At 45.6% G+C, this 14,861-nt stretch overlaps 1 non-coding gene across 1 annotated transcript; it reads left to right on the forward strand.

Annotated features, from left to right (window-relative positions):
* The first annotated feature begins 967 nt into the window (after positions 1-967).
* Positions 968-1,078, forward strand: LOC130108623 (U6 spliceosomal RNA). Its single transcript, XR_008809933.1, has one exon. It is a non-coding gene; the product is annotated as a U6 spliceosomal RNA (small nuclear RNA).
* The last annotated feature ends 13,783 nt before the right edge of the window (positions 1,079-14,861 follow it).

Raw genomic sequence — 14,861 nt, forward strand, 5'->3', positions numbered from 1 at the left:
GATATAAGAAGTTGATTTTCGATCTTCTTGAAACGTTCAGGTGAGACGAAGACGAAAAACGGGAAGAGCCTTCTGTTTGGCCTCTCCACTTCCGTCGTTTGCTTGCTTTCGTAACTTCCGGCTCTCGTCTCGCGCAGCGATTCGCTAAACGGCACAGCCAATCAGAGCGAGCTCTCTCACCCGACGGACTCCACTGCCGATTCAACACGCTGCCGACAGGGGTCGGACTGGTGCCAACGGTGCGGGGCACGCCGCAGAAATGAGGGCCCAGACTCTCACCGACGGCCCGACATTGGCCTGGTATGTCACGGCCTTGAACACGTCACGTCAGGCCAGGACTCCAAGTCAACCGCCATCTACCGGCCAGTGGCCACTCTCAGGGGTGAGGATGTGCACATCCTTGATAGGGAGGAACGCTGGCTTGAACGGGGAGTCAAAGAGGCCGTCTATGTGAAGAGGGAACGACCATCTCTGAACCGGGGGGGGGGGGCTAAGAGTACATCTGTCACCATCTTACAATGCTGTGATTGCAACTATTCCCCAACCCTCTGTGAACAGTACACGTGGCCATTGTAACTCTACTTAATGGTCACACCGGTATTTGCTTATGAAACTGGTTGCTGGTTTCAGTCGTTATGCCACTGTGTTGTCTATAAGGGTGGGGACACCTGCAGCCAGCTAAGACTGACGAGGTCACTTAGATGAGCGATGACACGTTTCTCTCAATAAACACTGTGTCCAGATGAACTGATTCAACCTTCTTCAGTGTTCATTATTTGGATATTTGTGGATTATTTGACACCAGCAAAATGCTAGCAATAAAAAGTATCAGAAAGAACATTTGTCTGCATGTAAATCCTCAGGATTAACGCTTTAAACGGCAGGGAACAACAGAGTTAAAGCCGGACCAAAGTGAAACACATTTTCTAACATTACCTACTACACTTAATCATCGTGAATTTCCCTAGCTCTCTCTGAGACGGCAGTACGTATACTAAAATTGGAACAATACAGAGAAGATTAGCATGGCCCCGGCGCAAGGATGACACGCAAATTCGTTGAAGCGTTCCTCTCTCTCTCTCTCTCTCTCTCTCTCTCTCTCTCTCTCTCTCTCTCTCTCTCTCTCTGCTTGTCATCTGATTTTTCTCTCGTACCCATGTCATCAGACACTCATTTACATACAGCCAAACAGATCAAATCATCAAACTATGAAACCAACCCTTGCTTATACTTGTCACTCAAATGTCAGCTAATGAATATATATACACTGCTCAAAAAAATAAAGGGAACACCTAAAAACACAATATAGACCTCGATGAATGAAATATTTCAGCTGAAAATCTTTATTTATTAGACAGAGGAATGTGTTTAGAGCAAAATAACCTAAGAATGATCAATGGAAATCAAAATCATTAGCCCATTAAGGTCTGGATTCAGAATCATACTCAAAATCAAAGTGGAAAATGAGAACATAGGCTGATCCAACTTCTGTGGAAATTCTTCAAGACGATTCAAAATGAGGCCCAGTAGTGTGTGTGGCCTCCACGTGCCTGTATGCACTCCCTACAACGTCTGGGCATGCTCCTGGTGAGACGACGGATGGTCTCCTGAGGGATCTCCTCCCAGACCTGGATCAGGGCATCGGTCAACTCCTGGACAGTCTGTGGTGCGACATCGCGTTGGCAGATGGTACGGACATGATGTCCCAGAGGTGCCCGATTGGATTCAGGTCTGGGGAACGTGCAGGCCAGTCCATAGCATCAATGCCCTCGACATACAGGAACTGCTGACACACTCTGGCCACATGAGGACGAGCATTGTCATGCATGAGCAGGAACCCAGGGCCCACTGCACCAGCATATGGTCTGACAATGGGTCTGAGGATCTCATCCCGGTACCTAATGGCAGTCATGGTACCTCTGGCTAGCACGTAGAGGTCTGTGCGGCCCTCCAAGGATATGCCTCCCCAGACCATCACTGACCCACCGCCAAACCGGTCATGCTGGAGGATGTTGCAGGCAGCAGAACGTTCTCCACAGCGTCTCCAGACTCTCTCACGTCTGTCACATGTGTTCAGTGTGAACCTGCTCTCATCTGTGAAGAGCACAGGGCGCCAATGGCGAATCTGCCAACCAAGATGTTCTCTGGCAAAGGTCAATCGGGCTGCATGGTGTTGGGCTGTGAGCACAGGCCCCAATTGTGGACGTCGGGCCCTCATACCATCCTCATGCATTCTGTTTCTCACTGTTTGAGCAGAAACCTGCACATTAGTGGCCTGTTGAAGGTCGTTTTGTAGGGCTCCGGCAGTGCTCCTCCTGTTCCTCCTTGCACAAAGGACCAGATAGCGGTCCTGCTGCGGGGTTGTTGTCCTCCTGCGGCCCCCTCCACGTCTCCTGGTACCTCCTCCATGCTCTGGACACTGTGCTGGGAGGCACATCAAATCTTCTTGCCACAGCACGCATTGATGTGCCATCCTGGATGAGCTGCACTACCTGAGCAACTTCTGTAGGTTGCAGATACCGCCTCATGCCACCTCTAGTGGTGAGGGCACTAGCAAAATGAAAAACTAACCAAAGATCGGCCAGAAAAGATGAGGACAGGCAAATGGTCTGTGGCCACCACCTGCAAATCCATTCCTTTTATAGGGGTTGTCTTGCAAATTGTCTAATTTCCACCTGGTGGAAATTAGACAATGTACCAACAGGTGAAATTGATTCACAAATCAGTGTTGCTTCCTAACTGGACAGGTTGATATCTCAAAAGTGTGATTGACTTGGAGCTACATTGCATTGCTTATGTGTTCCCTTTATTTTTTTGAGCAGTATATATATATGTATAATATTTAAATATTAAGAGACCACCCCCTCACAGTTCTTCAGACAACTGAAAAGTTATGGAAAAAAACCTCCTGCAATACTAGTCATGTTACAGGTATTGTTGGTGAACTTTGCATTATGGTGTGATCAAGCTTTATGGACATGAAAAGTTAAATCTGATTACTGGTTTTGGTCGGACTTTAACCTCATACTACAGCCATCCATCCATCTACTCCTCACAAGTTTATCTCATATTGGTTGTACTTGGATATGTGCTATAAATTAGCCATGATTTCAGGCCGTTGGCTGAACTGTTAACCACCAGGGGCTGAGCCCAGATTCTTCTACATCAAAAAATGTAATTTTTTTTAATATAGACTGTTTCCATGCATTTCATTTTTTTCTAGCATGTGAGGCCTACATATCACTTAAAAATGTGAAAATTTGAGAAGGAAGGAGGATTTTGGATTTGATTCACCATATAATCTGCACATGAATATTCCAGCCACTCAAATGTCTCAAACCAAAATGAGCATCATATCAGATACCTACTACCATTATTACAAGGCCTACATGATGGAAAACCCTCAAAACCCATAGTACAATGGCAATTTCATGAATGAGAGTTGAAAACAGCGAACTACTCAACGTGACCAAGTAAACTTGCATGATTTGGTTGCAAAATCATTGCTGATGGACCTTCTTAAATAAATACCTATGTCAGAATGTTTTTTATTGATTACAGTTCTGCTTTTAGTGCAATCGTACCATCCAAACTGGTGCTGAAACTCAGAGGCCTTGGTGTGGGCAACTCTATCTGTAATTGACTATTTGATTTCCTGTCAGACAGGCCCCAGATTGTGAGAATAGGTAAAACGTACTCACATTAGTTCATATTACATTAGTTCTTAGGACCGGCGCACCTCAGGGCTGCTGTCTCAGCCCCCTATTGTACAGTCTGTTTACACATGACTGTGTTGCCAAATATGACAACAACAGCATCATTAAATTCACAGATGACACCACAGTGATTGGACTACTAAGCGACAGTGATGAGAGGGCCTATAGGAGAGACATGGGAGATTTAACCATATGGTGCCATGATAACAACCTCTCTCTGAATGTCTATAGGACAAGAAATCATTGACTTTAGAAAGATCAGAGGAAATCGCATTCCTATTTCCATCAATGGGTCATCTGTTGAAATTGTGGACAATTTTAGATTTCTCGGTTTACATATCACAGACACCCTCACATTGTCTCTAAACACCAGCTGCATCCTCAAGAAGGCACAGCAGAGACTGTATTTTCTGAGGCGTCTCAAGAGTTTTGGTATGAGTACCAAAACTCTTATGAACTTTTATCTCAGTACCATCGAGAGTGTGCTGACAGGCTGTATCACAGTGTGGTTTGGTAACCTGACCGCTCAGGACTGCAGACTGCTGCAAAGGAGTGTAAAGACAACAGCAGAAATCATTGGCATGGAACCACGACAGCTTCATAATATTTACACCACTCGCTGCAAAAGGAAAGCCCAAAATATCATTAAGGTATCCCCGCCATGCAGTCAGTTGAGACTGAAGAGGTCATTTAGATGAGTGATGAAACGTTTCTCCCAATAAATGTTGTGTCCAGAAGAACTGATTCAACTTTCTGTGATTTTCTTACCTGGATTATTGAGCATGCATAAAGACACCATTAAGGACACCAGCCAACCGCTCATGTTCTGTTCGAAACACTATCGGAACATCAATCAAACACCACCCATCTCAGTAATAGTTTCTTTCTACAGACAATCAGGTTGCTGAACAGCTGACACATCCATATACACCTTACATTGTTGTGTTACTGTGTATTGTATATTATTTTGGGATGGCGTGTCCTTTGTCCTTGTATCCTTTGTGTTAAGAAAGACAGAGCCAGAGCACAAGAATTTCATTGTATTCTACAAGGAGGCGAACCGTTAGGGCCCTCTAGGCTCTCAGAGAGGGCCTACGATATTCAAAAAAATCTTTTGAACATTTCATTAGTTCTAATTTTATTTTATGAATTCATAATTTGAAAAACAACATCTGAAAAAAATGTTTCTGAGGAAAAAAACCCTTCAAACCTAGCGATTCAGTTGCGTTGGAATGTGAAGGGTTAAATGAAAGAAGCCCCTTAGTCTCCCAATCACAATTTTGCTGCTTCTGCAGTTGCTAGGAAGAAAAATGCCGTTTCAGCTCTGTGATTGGTGGTCCAGCTATAATTTTACAGAGGTCCAAGCAATAGTAATTCAATGAGAGGTTGATTTCAAATGACAGTAAAATTGACCAATCAAAATGGGTGGGCTTTGTTATCGCTAACTTTACGACAAGTTCCTCCTGCTGCAGGGGGACACGAATCACAAGCTAGCAAAGGAAAAAAAGCTGATAAACTAGCTAGCTAGTTAGCCTGCTGGTTCAAAATAGAAGCCACGAGTAACCTGATCGCTAGTGAGGAGGACATCGTTGCAAATGTATTATCCATGTCGGTTTCAAGATTAATTTTAAATGAAAAGTGGGAGCTAATCGGCAAAGGAAGACCTACACCAGCGCTTAATTTAGTAAGTTATTTAAAATCTAATAGACTTCTATGCCAACTGATTTTATTCTAGCCGCTGCTGCCACCGTTTAGGTTTATTTGGGGGGGAAAACAATCATCAGAATCAGAATCAGGTTTATCGGCCATGTAAGTTTGCACACACGGAATCTGACTCCGGTTTCATGGCTCTCACGGTGTGCTTGACACAGACTAACAACACAACAATCTTCACATATATACACGAAGATTGACAGGCGAAGTAAGAGGCTTAAAGTGCAATAGTGCAGTGAAAAATTCAGAGATGCTAAAATAGAAGCAGGTTACTTACATACAGTGCATCCGGAAAGTATTCACACCCCTTCACTTTACCCACATTTTGTTATGTTACAGCCTTATTCCAAAATGGATTAAATTCCTTTTTTTCTCATCGATCTACACACAATACCCCATAATGACAAAGTGAAAAAGGTTTTGTAGAAATTTTTGCAAATTTATTAAAAATAACAAACTGGAATATTGCATGTACATAAGTATTCACACCCTTTGCTATGACACTCAAAATTGAGCTCAGGTTCATCCTGTTTCCACTGATCATCCTTGAGATGTTTCTACATCTTGATTGGAGTCCACCTGTAGTAAATTCAATTGATCGGACATGATTTGGAAAGGCACATACATGTCTATATACATAAGGCCCCACTGTTGACAGTGCATGTCAGAGCAGAAACCAAGCCATGAAGTCAAAGGAATTGTCTGTGGACCTCCGAGACAGGATTGTATCGAGGCACAGATCTGGGGAAGGGTACAAAAAAATGTCTACAGCTTTGAAGGTCCCGAAGAGCACAGTGGTCTCCATCATTCGTAAATGGAAGAAGTTTGGATCCACCAGGACTCTTCCTAGAGCTGGTCGCCCAGCCATACTGAGCAATCGGGGGAGAAGGGCCTTGGTCAGGGAGGTGACCAAGAACCCGATGGTCACTCTGACAGAGCTCCAGCGTTCCTCTGTGGAGAAGGGAGAACCTTCCAGAAGGACAACCATCTCCGTAGCACTCCACCAATCAGGCCTTTATGGTAGAGTGGCCAGACGGAAGACTCTGCTCAGTAAAAGGCACATGACAGCCCGCTTGGAGTTTGCCAGAAAGCACCTAAAGGACTCTCAGACCGTGAGAAACAAGATTCTCTGGTCTGATGAAACCAAGATTGAACTCTTTGGCCTGAATGCCAAACTTCATGTCTGGAGGAAACCAGGCACCTCTCATCACCTTGCTAATACCATCCCTACAGTGAAGCATGGTGGTGGCAGCATCATGCTGTGGGGATGTGCTTCACCAGCAAGAACTGGGAGACTAGTCAGGATCGAAGGAAAGATGAATGGAGCAAAGTACAGAGAGATCCTTGATGTAAACCTGCTCCAGAGCGCTCAGGACCGCAGACTGGGCGAAGGTTTACCTTTCAACACGACAACGACCCTAAGCACACAGCCAAGACAACGAAGGAGTGGCTTTGGGACAAGTCTGTGAATGTCCTTGAGTGGCCCAGCCAGAGCCCAGACTTGAACCCCATTGAACATCTCTGGAAAGACCTGAAAATAGCTGTGCAATGACGCTCCCCATCTAACCTTACAGAGCTCGAGAGGATCTGCAGAGAAGAATGGGAGAAATACCCCAAATATAGGTGTGCCAAGCTTGTAGCTTCATACCCAAGAAGACTTGAGGCTGTAATCGCTGCCAAGGGTGCCTCAACCAAGTACTGAGTAAAGGGTGTGAATACTTATGTACATGCAATATTTCAGTTTTTTATTTTCAATAAATTTGCAAAAATTTCTACAAAACTTTTTTCTCTTTGTCATTATGGGGTATTGTATGTAGATTGATGAGAGAAGAAAAAAAGAATTTAATCCATTTTGGAATAAGGCTGTAACATAACAAAATGTGGGGAAAGTGAAGGGGTGTGAATACTTTGCGGATGCACTGTATATGCCTGAGCTAGATGGACATGACAGAGCATCTGTCATTATGTAGAATTATTGGTCAATCTATAAATTCACTGCAACATATATATTTAATAGGCCGCTGTGCCAATCTAATAATATTATTTAGTAACAATATTGCTTGTTTGTGGTGGTGGGTTCCCAAAATGCCATGATTGCTGTTCACTGTCCATGGTTCTGAAGTTTCTATTGCTAATGGTCGTTTGGCTGTGTGCACGCTGTCAGGACATGTAGGCTTACATGAGATTTTGTTGGTTTTGTGTGTAAGGAGGGGGTGGCTGTGATGTGTTTTGGTCGTAGTTTTGCATCCTGGCCCGTAGTCACCATATTCCGCTGAAGTACACACACAACTTGAGTGATGTGATTATTTGCAAGGAGGATTTGCAATTTGCTTTAGAAATTAGCTGTTTTTTGTTTAGGTGATGACTCTCACTCTTGGTGCTGTTTGCTCGTTACATTGCCTAGGCTGGACTTAATTTTTGTTTCGGAGCTGGAATTGTCATAGGTAATGTCTTGATGCATGCTCAATAATCCAGGTAAGGTCAGTTGAATCAGTTCATCTGAACTAACACAACATTTAGTGAGAGAATATCTCCCACTGACGAAGTAACATAGATGAGCGATGAAACGTTTCTCCCGCAGAAACATCCATCACTCATCTAAGTGACTTTGTCAGTCTCAGCTGATTGCAGGTATCCCCAACCTTATAAACAGCACAGTTGTGTTACAACCGAAACAAGCAGTTGGTTTGATATGCAAATTGCTGTGACCATTAATTAATAATAAATCAACCTTATATAGCGCTTTTCAAGTACTCAAAGTCACTTTACAATAAATGGAGTGAAACAAGACGATAGATGAACATAACACAGACATACAGGGGTGGATGGGAAGGGGGGCTACGAGAGGGAGAAGCGGCAGCTACAGACGACGCCAGCAGTCCTCTCCGACTTGGACAGATATAAAGGGAAAGAAAAACAAACATCATGAATCACATAAATCCCAGATGCAGGTCAAGCGCTGTCCCCAGCCTGCCCCAGAGCAGGGGTGTATAAGCGGATGGGGGGGGGGCACAAGAAGGCAATGGAGAAAAGGTGTGTCTTGAGATGGGATTGGAAGAGTGGGAGGGATTCTGAGTCTCTAAGGATTTGGGGAAGTGAGTTCCAGAGCCTGGGAGCTGCTTTGGAGAAGGCTCAGTCACAAAAGCCACGGAGGTTGGACCTGGGGGTAGGGAGAAGGGAGGCTGAGGTGGATCTGAGGGACCGAGAGGGTTGGTAGGGGGAGAGGAGATCGGTGAGGTATGGGGGAGCCAGTTTGTGAAGGGCTTTATAAGTAAGAACCAGGAGTTTGTAATTGATCCAGTGGGAGATGGGTAGCCAGTGGAGGTCTTTTAGGACTGGGGTGATGTGGTGTCAGGATTTGGTGAAAGTTAAAAGTCGGGCGGATGCGTTCTGGACCAATTAGAGTTACACTGGCGATGTATACTATTCACAGAGGATTGGGGAATAGTTGCAATGACAGCATTGTAAGATGGTGATAGATGTACTCCTATGTTGCAGAAGGAGCAGATATGGAGAAAACGGCACTGGGATACGGTGCATCTGCCACTGTTGTTGCCTGCGGCACAACTTCCTTGGTGCATGATGAGCCTGCCTTTTTTTTAATCTATGCTGCCGATTACGGGAAAGATGATAGATGGGGCAGATGACACTCGTTATGGAGGTGTGGGTGCTGGTGGGGCCACTGACAACAAGTGAGAGAAAGCTGAAGCTCTTGTTCAGGTTTGATGTGGCTCAGTGTTGGTAGGAATGGAGCAGGAAGAGACTGGGCGAGATGGGGCACCACACAGGGAGCATGTAAGGGCTGCACAGGCCGTGAAGATACGCCAATAAATTTCATTGTTGAGTATGTCCCAGTATGTGGCCTCATTAAATTGCTGAAGGCGGGCTGTGGCTTCGGAGGCAAAGTGGATGTAATATTGACAGAAACCACTGCCTTCAAAATGGAGGGTCATATTAAGGATAATGGACATGTAATCATCCAGTTCCTGATGGTGGGCAGGAAATTGCGAACAAAGAAGGTCTCTGAAGAGAGGGAAGCCATAAGCAAACTCTGTGGGTATGAGCTCTCTGGAACTGGTGGGTGTTCTCTTTTTCAGGTGGGGGCACCCTTCAAGTCCTTCAAGGGATCTACCGGCAGGTGGTTGACGAAGGGAAGGCACGATAAAGAGTGCAAGATCTATGTAATTCCCGTCGATGTGTTTACGTAGACTGGTGGGAACCGGAGAAGGATGAGAGATGAAAGAGTTAGGATGACAAACAGGAGGATAAGCTGTAGACAAAGTGAAGTTGATGGATGTCTGCTGGGCTGGAATGGGTTGAGAGGGAAGACCGGGGTTAAGTATGGAAGGAGCTTGCTGCTGTAAGGGCTGTGGAGGAAAGCTGGGTGCCAGCACCCCGGTGCCGATGGCTCCAGCTGACATGAGCTGCAGGGACTGGTGAAGCTGGGAGAAAGAAGATCTTGGCATCTCAGTGTCAGGAGCCCCAGCTAAAGCAAGCTGCTGTGGTTGCTGAAAGTGGGCAGCAGGGGGCGCTGGCATCCCGATGCCAGAAGTCCTAGCTGAGGCAGGCTAACGTGAGTTCTGGAGGACAGCAGCTGGGTACGCTGGCATCCCAGTGCCAAATGCGCCGACTAAAGCCAGTTGCTGTGGTTGCTGGAAGTGGGGAGCAGGGGGCGCTGGCAACCCGATGCAGAAGCCCTGGCTGAGGCAGGCTGGTATGAGTGCTGGAGGAGGGCAGCTGGGAGCGCTGCCATGCCCTGACTAAAGCCAGCTGCTGTGGTTGCTGAAAGTGGACTGCTGGGGGCACTGGCATCCTCGTGCCAAATGCCCAGGCTGCTGCAGTTGCTGGAAGTAGCCAGCAAGGGGCGCTGGCTTGCTGGACTCACTCACTTCCTGGACGGCTTTTGGACTACAGAAAGTTGGGTCTCAGGCACAGAGGCAGCAGAGAAGTTTTCAGCTTCTGCTGCTGGGTCTGTTGGCATGGGCTAGTGGAAACTTTGGACGTGATCGTCTTGATTTTGTCCAAATAGAGCATCGTCCAATGGGGATAGTGAGACAAAGTCCAGCCTTAAGATGTAGCGAGTGGATGGATGACATTGCTCGTGTGATGAAGTAGTTGCTCAATATCTTGAGAGTGCTCAAGGCAATGTTGCGTGATCTCGGTTCTGGCACAGAATACAAGAGCGAAAGGGGTGGAGAGGGTTAGGTGGGTATAGGAATACTGGAAGTGGCACAGTTAAGGTGTGGTCCTGCTCCTTAAACTGTGCTAGATAAGCCTCAATAAAGCGTAAACTGGTGAGGCAATTTCTGAAAGGCGATTGTTCATCCATCATCTGAAGGCTCCCGATACATTCAAGATCGTTCAGGACTCCCATCGCTGACACCTGACCGACAGTTACGTGTGTGACACGTCTAAACCATTTGGATTAAGTGCTTATTTCCTAGTTTAATCTGACATCTCTCATGAGTGAGCCAACTTTTTAAACTGACTAACATTATCAGCTCAACTAGTAGCCTAAAGTTTTGTTTTAAGGAAGTTGTAGTAACTTAGCTGTCAATGTATGACATGATCATAAAAAAAGTTGGACTGGTCATAAAACTTGCCTCGGGTATTATCACTGTTTTGTAGGACTACCAAACTGATAAAATATAAAAAGTTTTGGCTATCTAACACAAGACTAGGCTAGTTTGGTGTCACTAGCCAAGGGGAGACATAACTAGGTTATCATTGCTGTGAAATGCTAAGTATGTTAGCTGTATATAACTTATATTCTGCTCATATCATGTTCACATAACTTGTGGTCTATTCCGTTCAGAGCTGGCCCAAGGCTTTATGGGGCCCTAACCAGAATTTGATTTGCGCCTCACCCCCCACACTAAACCCACCTCCAACCACCGACAATATTATGTCCATGCTTGATTGTTACCATACCATTGTCATGACTCACTACTGTGCTGGAAAGTCTTAAAATAAACCAGCAGACAATGCATTTACTAAACAAGTTAACTATTTTAATTGCTTTTGAACTGTGCAAAAGTGCAGAACAGTAACAAAGAAATAAATTATTTTTTTACATAAAATGCAAATGCAAAAACAGACAATATTAAATAAATTAAACAGAAACTTAAATAATGACATACAATGAACAGAGGAACTGCTAACATCTAACAATATAACAATAAAGATGAAAGACTATGTAGATGAATAAAAACTAGCTAGCATGCAGGAAAGTTTGCATGTTGTTTAAACATCCTAAAACAGCACTGACATCTTAAATCATCATAGCTCTATGAATAGTAGCAATAGACATTTCTATCTTAAAGGGGTAACTGTCGCTACTGGTATATTTTGTTAGCTAATGTTAGATTAAAGCACTAACCATCTAGCTATGCTAGCTGACGTTAGCTCACCATACCTTGGCTCTTCTGAGGCACCTATTTAACTAACGTTATTGTTAGTGAATGTTCATGATAACATGCCATAATTGGTCGTGGAAACATACCTTGATCCTGTTGTTTTTTTGTCCTCCTCTGCTTTCCTCCTCTTTCGCTTCTCAGCGCCAGACGGATAAATCCTTTAAGGTGACACACTGTCGACATGTACTTGCTTACAGTTATAATGCGCATGAACCTGACCCAGCTCTGACCCAGGCAGCGGAAATGATTAAACCAGTAGCATTGATTTGTCAGTCTGTTAACAACATGATATCACAATATTTTGTTTTTTGTTTTTTGGTGATTACTGCTGATATGACAGATCACACACATGAAAATATATATATTTATCAACCTGTCGTGTTTGACATTTCAAGTGCTCTTGGGGGCCACCTGCTGGCGCGGGGGCCCTAAGCGACCGCTTAGTTCGCTTATGCCTTGGGCCGGCTCCGATTCCGTTACCTACCAACATGGGGATCGCCGGTTCGAATCCCCATGTTACCTCCAGCTTGGTCGGGTGTCTCTACAGACACAATTGCCCGTGTCTGCGGGAAGGAAGCCGGATGTGGGTATGTGTCTTGGTCGCTGCACTAGCGCCTCCTCTGGTCGGTTGGGGCACCTGTTCAGGGGGGAGGGGGAACTGGGGGGAATAGCGTGATCCTCCCACGCACTACGTCCCCCTGGTGAAACTCCTCACTGTCAGGTGAAGAGAAGCGGCTGGTGACTCCACATGTATCGCAGGAGACATGTGGTAGTCTGCAACCCTCTCCGGCTCGGAGGAGGGAGTGGAGCAGCAACTGGGACAGCTTGGAAAAATAGGGTAATTGGCCAAGTACAATTGGGGAGAAAAAAAGGGGGGGGAGAAAAAAAGATAAAATACAACACTCTGCTCACTGAAGACGCAAAATTACAACACAGCCGTCTTCGTTTACTGCCATTCAGTTACATAATGGCAAACCACTCAAAGTGGAGAACTATTCGGGGCTAAGGAAAAAAACCTTTGTGGCTACAGCCCTGAATTCCCAGGCCAGACAACGCCTCAGACACCTTCCTCAGTCCTGACACACTCGTAGATGACACAACTAATTATTATTGGTACTTAAGTACTTCATATATTAGCAGTGTGGGAGAGGAAGACCCACATTATGAATCCACATTCTTGCCTGACAGTGGAAATCCTTTGAGAAAACTGAGGTAGGAAAAGCAAATACTGCAGAAATGTTATTTTCTTGAGTCGGCGCAGCGTTGAGCTAACACAGGGCATCGCGATTATGTAAAGATGTGAAAACATATTTCACTTTACAGAGAACAGTAACGGATTACCTTCTGTTGTTCCTGACAGACTGCGAGCGACACCTTCGCTCTAAAGGAGTGTGTTCATGTAGATTTCCTATTAACAGGTTTTTTTCTTTGTGTTATTTTATTTTGACTTTTCCCCCTTTTTCTCGCCAATCGTACCCGGCCAATTACCCCACCCTTCCGAGCCGTCCCGGTCGCTGCTCCATCTCCTCTGCCAATCTAGGAAGGGCTGCAGACTACCACATGCCTCTTCGGATACATGTGGAGTTGCCAGCCGCGTCTTTTCACCTGACAGTGAGGCGTTTCACCAGGGGGACGTAGCGTGTGGGACGATCACGCTATTCCCCCCAGTTCCACCTCACCCCCAGACAGGCGCCCCAACCGACCAAAGGGACCAACGACCAGGACACATACCCACATCCGGCTTCCCACCCACAGACACGGTCAATTGTGTCTGTAGGGATGCCCGGCCAAGCTGGAGGTAACAAGGGGATTCGAACACCCGACAACGGTAGACAACAGAATAGACCGCTACGCTACCCGGACACCTCCTCTTAATAGGTTTAACAGCATTGTTCTAAAATGGGGGACTGGGAATGCCGCTCTACAGCATTTGATCTACCGTGTTTTTCCTGCATGCACCGCCACTACGCTGCGTTTCTCCCATTCAGTTCCCAGTGTTCTCAGGCTGCCTGTGTGCGAGTTGGTGTAGGTTACACGAACTTGCATTGTTTCTTCTCGCCGTCACGGGCCCCTCCATTTTCTCGCACTGTGCCTGCAACCCATTACACTACAATGAGATGTGTTTACATCCCCAGAACAGACACGCTTGTTTTGTGGTTTGCCATGGGATCCTCTCCATCTTCTCTTCCCCTTTTTCTCTGCCTCTCCCATGGTGGTGGTGGTGGTGGTGTGTGTGCATGTTTATATCTTTGTGTACATGTGTATGCGTGTGTGTGTAGGTCTGCCCCACAGGGCGCTGAGTGCCAGGTCAAAGCCAGTAGCTGAGTGATCCTGTCAGCCTGCTAAGCCTCCATGGATTACACTGGAGTGGGCCCCTGGGGTTGCTCTGAGATCGGCACTGTTCAGCCCAGTTATGGTTAAAGCATCCCACCGCAGTTATTCAGCTTCTTTTTTTTTCTCCTTCTCCTCCCCCATCTACAGTGTCTAGCAAACATTTTACATCTAAACTTCCCCCATGCATGACGGAGCCACGCCCGCACCCTGCTTTTCTTCCATAAACACGCTGTGACTAACCGAGCTCTGCAACGATGGTGACAACAGGAACATTGCAAAGATATAATATATTTGAGTCACAAAGTGTGGAAAAACCTTTGACTGAAATACCCACTTCCAGGCTGTGATGGTGAGCTATTGTGAAAACAACCCCGCCCCCCAATTAAAAAAACAACGACAACAACTTGATGAATATACAAGTATTAAACTGTTTGGTCCTTTGGGTGATAAACAAATATGGTAAAACTGACCTTCAAAATGATAATGGCGCCACAGATTTTTTTCTTTCCGATTATTCTGCAAGGGTGCTCTGGGATTTACAGTGTGCACATAACACAGGATTATGGATGTCAGGTTCACACAGTGTTTGTCTACAAAACACATCTCTGAATCCAAAAGAGGTAGCGTGCAGATCCCAGGCATTTCTCCTCTTCTCTGGTGCTCGGCCTTGGCGACAAACCAC

This window comes from Lampris incognitus, chromosome 2 (assembly GCF_029633865.1).
Source record: "Lampris incognitus isolate fLamInc1 chromosome 2, fLamInc1.hap2, whole genome shotgun sequence".
NCBI classification, from domain to species: domain Eukaryota; kingdom Metazoa; phylum Chordata; class Actinopteri; order Lampriformes; family Lampridae; genus Lampris; species Lampris incognitus.